We start from the raw sequence: 6,522 nt of genomic DNA, 5'->3' as shown, positions 1-6,522 counted from the left end.
TCACCAGGTAATCTCTTTTTTTGGATGTGTTTCAAGGAGGGTTAGGGTGAGTCTTAATAACCATGGACTTGAAGACGGAGAGTTCCTCAACAACGGTGGGAAAAACACTAGCTGCACTCATTGTGGTAAAATTGGTCATGTAATGAAAATTGCAAGTACAAAAGTAAGCCAAAGCTGCAACACAAATATTGTGGAAAACTAGGACACTTGGAAGATAGGTGCTTCATTAAGGCAAAGCAAATGAAGCCAACATTGTCTCTAAAGACTCACCTCAGAGTGCCCCCACTATAGAGGCAAACTTTGTTGATGCAGAATGGGCCTTTTAAGGCTTGTCCCCTTTATGCTTATTTTTTTATTTGCCATAATTGACCCATGGGGGGTGTTGGAAGATGGTTCATCCATGGTCTTCTCTACACTCATTAAAAACACATAGAAATGGTACATTTGATGGCTTGACCTTAGACATAGGATAATATTTTGGACATTTATTGTATTTGATATATTTGATAGATTTGGCATTAGAATAGTATAGTTTTATGGATGTTCAACTAGCAAGATTATGTAGGAAGACACAATCTCCTTAAGTGGGCATAGGAGAGATTCTCATGCGTATATTCTAGCAAGAATAGTCGACCTAACACAAGGCTAGGTGACATCATATGTACTAGTCAATTTTCGTGAGTAAACCAAAGCATAAATGTTTAGTTGAATCACCATTGTGGATGTTGTAAGCATAAGAGTCTGAATGAGTTAGGAAGAGTGACAAACCTAAAGCTATTTATCAACCTATGATTAAGCATATCATTACTACTAATTTCTCCTTTGCTTACTAATCACTTGGGGGGTGCACTATTAAGAAACCCTATGTATCACGTGCATTCAAGGGGTATTTAAAAAACCCCTTACCTATGAATTTTTTCATTAATAAAATGACCCTTTTTCTTTATATACTTAAGTCTTTTTTAGATTCAATAAAATAAACCCCTTGTGTAAATGTATTTCTATAATTTTACCTTAAATTTTTTAATTAAAAAACCCCCTCATTTGAACTCACATAGTATATTTACATATTTTTAGGTGAACCCCTGAGGCTAATCATATCGTAATCATGTTAATTACTATGATCCACCTTGAATATCTTTAATCTCTACACAACACCATGTAAATATGACATGGTATTAGAGTGAGGTTCGAGCGCGTTGGAGATTTTGCAAATCATACATGGGATACTAATGGCTACTATCCATTACTTACACTTATGTATGCCCACTGGTGTCATCAATCAACAGCAATATAAAGCCAGCCATGGGCCATATTAGTACCGCATATCCGATTTGAAATCTAGCACTACCTTTGTCTTCTTTCAAGTGCTACTACTACTGGTGCATGTGACAATCGGTGACCTACTGCTGAGACTATCTATAACATGCTACAACAATCCACAACATGCTATGATGACAAGTTGATGATCTATTATTGATTCTCCATGACATTCTACTCACTATCCACAATGTGTTGCTGACAAGTCCACGACATATTGCTAACTTTACATGAACACCGAGGTGGGATAGTCCACAACCTAGTACTCCTTACTATCCATGACATGTTGATAGTCCACAACCTGTCTCGATGACCTACTGCTGCTGATAGTAGTCAATTACCTATACTACTGACTATCCATGACATGCTGCTGACACTCCACACCCAGTTTATTGACTAATGGCCAAAAGTTAATAAAAAAGGGCCTATAAAGGAAAGTGATTAAAACACTAATCGGAACTCAACTAGTTAGAATAGAGGCATATCCAAGGGATAAATTTGGTGGTGTCACAATTTTAAATTTGGTGGTATCATCATTAAATTGTGTGCCAGTTAGTTATTCACCAAATCTAAGTTATTCTTCAAATATTTTTTGCATTAAATTTATATTTTTAGAAAATGTGCAAAATATTTCTTTCCCGCTTTCTCTTTTTCTCACTCCATTTTTCTTTCTTTCTATTTCTTCTCTCTCTATTTCTTCTCTCTCGGTTTCTTTCTGTGAATACCATAGCCAATAGAAACACCATGATAGAAGAAGATGGTGAAGGCATGCCTACAATAATACCATGTAGTACCAACAACAACACCATGGAGACCAACAACAATACCATGGTGTAACAACAATAGCAGCAACACCATGGAGTCCTATGGAGAAACACCATGGAGTTTCTTAGAGCAACACCATGGAGTCTCTTGGAGCAACAACATAACCATGGAGACCAACAAAAACATCATGGAGTAAGTAGCAACATGGAACAATAAGAACAGAAATGCCAACAACACCATGGAGTGAGAGACACCATTGAAGAGAAATTTTCAAATCCTCTTGGAGTTGGATGAAGAGTATGCAACATGGAAGAGTTCTCATCGTAGAGTTTTGCAAGATACGAGTGAAGCTACAAGATTGTGTAGTAAGGGAAAAAAGAGTATTGACCTTTGGGTTAAAGGACAACTATACCCACTCGATCCGCTAACTGGTAAGCCACCTCCATTTTCCACCTTTCATGATATTATAAGGTTTATCGGAGATGGAAAAGCTGTACTATTAGGTTATTATCATCGTCTAATTCATCAACATGTTGCTCTGCAAACAAGTAGAGTCCAACTTCTAGCAGTCCAAAGTGAACATAGAGTGGAAGTTTTAGCATTGGAAAAAGCTTGTGTAGAACAAACAAAACTTATAGAGGATTAAAAAAAATGTATAGCTAAGCTTGAGGAACAACTAAAAGCTACTAAGAAAAAGGTCAAATGTACTCCTCTTGTTCTTATGGAGCATCAAGGAAAATTCAAGTGCATTACCAGCTTAGTAAGAGATAGGGCTGGTAGGAAAAGAAGAATGAAATACTTAAGGACAACCATTAGTAGAAATGGTTATCATGCTATTTCCAAGTTATTGATGGTAAATTGCATTAGACCACATCGTTTATGTGTGTTTGGTCACATAGAGTTGCAATAGAAAGATAGAATCAGAATATGACTATTGTCGAAGTGCTTGGTGAGTATAGACACACTTTAGCTTGCATGCCTTTGAAGAGGAGCGGGGAGTGTGCGTGTGTGCGCGCGCACGCGCGCTTGCGTGCGTCTGTGTGCGTGTGTGCGTTGGCGCGGGTTGTGTCTGTGCGTATGGAGAGAGCCGGGCAAATCTAGGAGGCTCAAGGCAACACAGATGGGCTCAGAGAGCAACTTTGCAAGTCAGAAGAGGGGAGGCGGGCGATCGGAGAGTTTTGCAAAGTGGACGGGAGAGTCGAAAAAGCGAATCTGCCACTCCACACCTCATGCTTTTTGCACACCTCAGACACGCTCAGTCATTAGGGCCGCCATAGCCGGCTGCATAACAGAGCAGAATAAGCACGAACTGCCCTGCCACATAAGATGCCATGTGTCCACCCCCACCATACACATACAACCCCATACACCGTATGTAAGCCCGTATGTCTACAATCAGTTATGTCTTATGTGTCCACGGATTGCCTATGGCAATGGGGCGGCGGAATGGGGAGGTGACGTGGCTGATGAGTATAATAAATTCTAGGTTGATGTTAAAAAAGCTCAGACTGCAATGGTGAAGGTGTATGAAATGTCAATGGAGAATACAAGTGGTAAACTCATTTTTGTTTGGATGAGGCAGAGGTTCTGAAACATCAAAAAATGGAAAGAATTAGCATTAGCTTGATGAACAGAGCCTTAAGCTATGCAATGGATATGAGTGAAGACACGTTATATTACAATGTGCTTAATCAGAAAATGAACTGTGGTGGATAGGTGTAGCACATGTTCCAAATGGAGTCATGAGATTGTTAAATGGCTCTTCACTCACACTGATATTCCAGACATCATAGATGCTTAAAATAAAGGAGAGCCTCTAATAATGATGGGCGGTTACGCTACATTCACGTGGCTCACCACCCAATCAATGTGAGATACATGCTAAGAGGCACGAATTGAACATATACTAACACTCCCCCTCAATGTCCACCCAAAGATGAACTAAGAGTTTCTTGGCCCAATGCCAAGTCCATGAAGATGTCAAATGAGCTGGTGCTTCCCAAGAGCTTTGGTGAAGATGTTCACGTAGTTCTTCTCCGTAGAACAGTACTCTATCTCCATAATCTCATCCTTGATCAACTCCTGCCCATAATGATACTGAATCTCAATGTGCTTTGTGCGAGTATGAAACACAGGGTTCTTTGCAATGGCCATGCAACTTTTTTTGTCACATCGTAAGGTTGTGGCTGATCTCACTGGAACTCCCGTATCTACTAGAATCCTCAACCATATTGCCTCACAGGCAGCAAAACAAGTGGTCTTGTACTCTACTTTAGTTGAATAAAGTGCCACTATGGGTTGCTTCTTATTACTAATACAAAAGAACACACTAGATATCCAAGTGAGAAGCAATATCCAAAAATTGACTTTCTGGTGTCACTATCTCCAGCCCAATCGGAGTCACAATATCCCAAACATGTATGTAATTCTATACTCAAGAGTACCTTTGATTTACATGAGCACACACATTGCTTCATTCCAATGACTTTTCGTTGGTTTGTTAGAGAACTCCATTGGTGTACTTATTAGCTTGCAGTTTGTCATACCAAATGCCTTCAAGATCTCTATTGCATACTTTTGCTGAGAAATGAAGATCTTGTCAGACTTCTGCCAAATCTCAATCCCCAAAAAATAATGCAAGAGCCCCAAGTCTGTCATCTCAAACTCAAAGCCAAGCCTTTCTCTTGTTTGATGAATCAAGACTTCATGGCTGCTAGTGATAAATCAGGTCATCCACATAGAGAAAAACTATTACATATTTGCCATCCTTTTTGAGTACATACAAGTTAACATCAGATGCACTTCTAGAAACACCAATATTTTAGAAAAAAGTATCTATTCATTTGGTACCATGCCCTTGGGGCTTGTTTTAGTTTGTATAAAGCCTTATTCAACATGCAAACCTTATTTTCTGATTTGGGTAGCTCAATCCATGGGGGCTGAGCAACATACACCTCCTCCTTAAGATGTCCATTTAGAAAAGTTGATTTGACATCCATTTGAAAAATTGGCCACTTCTTATTAGCAGCCAAGGTAAGTACTGTGCGAATAGTGGTCATTCGAGCTGTTGGGGCAAAGGTCTCACTGACATCATAACCTTCAACTTGTGAAAAACCTTGTGCAACCAGCCTAGCTTTGCATTTGTCTAATGAACCATCAAATTTATACTTAGCTTTCCACACTTGTGGTGGCAATTACCTTTCGTTTTGGTGGCTGATCTACCAACTCCAAAGTGTTTTTTTAATGATGCTATCATACTCTGACTCCATTGCTGTGCCTTCCACTTTGGATCTGCCAAAGCTTCTTCTACATTTGTGGATAAAGAGGATGGATCCCTGTCCTCCACTAAATTTCCAAGGATGCTCCACACACCACATCTCCGGTAGCTGACCATTATCTTCTTAGCCTCTGGATCAAATAGTCGATAAGCCTTCGACTCTGTGCTGTATCCAAGGAATATACATTTCTTGCTTTTGGCAGCAAGCTTAGTTCTATTTGTGTTGAAATGAGTGATCCTAGAGTGCCAAGTCACCTAGCCAATTTATCCCATATGAGCTATCATAGCTTGGTTATACTCTCCTCATATAAAAGGGGCCATTTTCAAGCAATGAAATCAAGCACATCTCAAGTCTTTTTTTGAGTACAAGTTTCCATCTTGTAACCTAACTAAACTTGAGTCTAAACTTAATTAGCACACACTCATCACCATGCGTATTGTTCATTTTTATTCACCTTAGATTATGGTTGTCTCATTAGTGTAGGATTAGTTTATGATTAAGTAAATGTCTTGTTATTGGGAAGTTGTTTAGGAGAGCTCGATCCATGCTTTCAACATGGTATCATAGCCTTGTTCTTGCTTCCTATAGCTTAGCATTCGTCTCCCTTACCTCACATTATACTGGTCTTAAGCTATTAATCACTTGCACTTAGTTAAGCTCAACCTTATCTTCTACCCAAGAGAGAGGCTGAGATTGCAAAGCATCATTCTCCGCACTCCCTTGACCATTCCCAAAGCCTTCTTTTCCATTAACTCTCCATCCCAAGGCGTTTACGCTCACCAAAGCAATTTGTCAATAAATGCTACAGGTCACGATTTTTGCCCACCAGTGTTGACTGGTTTTTTTTTCTCATTGTACCTTGTTGCTTTGAACCAATGCAAGCCCTCTTGGCTGTAGATTAGCAATGACCTAATCTATCTACAACCCAAGTTTGATCCTCTTCCATTATGCACTAGTGTGCTCACAGGTGACTAGAAAACCAATCACACCGAAACGATGATTTCCATCAATTTTTGAGACAATTAAGCTCCCCTTTTAGTTCTAAGCAAAAGAACTAATCAAGGGGAATAAGGCAAAGCAAAAAGGCCCGGTCAAAAACACTACCAAATTTCTCAATTTCATCCTCCACTTTTCAGCTATGTTAATCACATTGATTAAC

Source organism: Cibotium barometz, chromosome 22 (genome assembly GCF_041138505.1).
Source record: "Cibotium barometz isolate CiBa-2024 chromosome 22, ASM4113850v1, whole genome shotgun sequence".
Classification (NCBI taxonomy): Eukaryota; Viridiplantae; Streptophyta; class Polypodiopsida; order Cyatheales; family Cibotiaceae; genus Cibotium; species Cibotium barometz.
The sequence above is the reverse complement of the archived record's forward strand: the minus strand, read 5'-3'. Positions refer to the sequence as shown.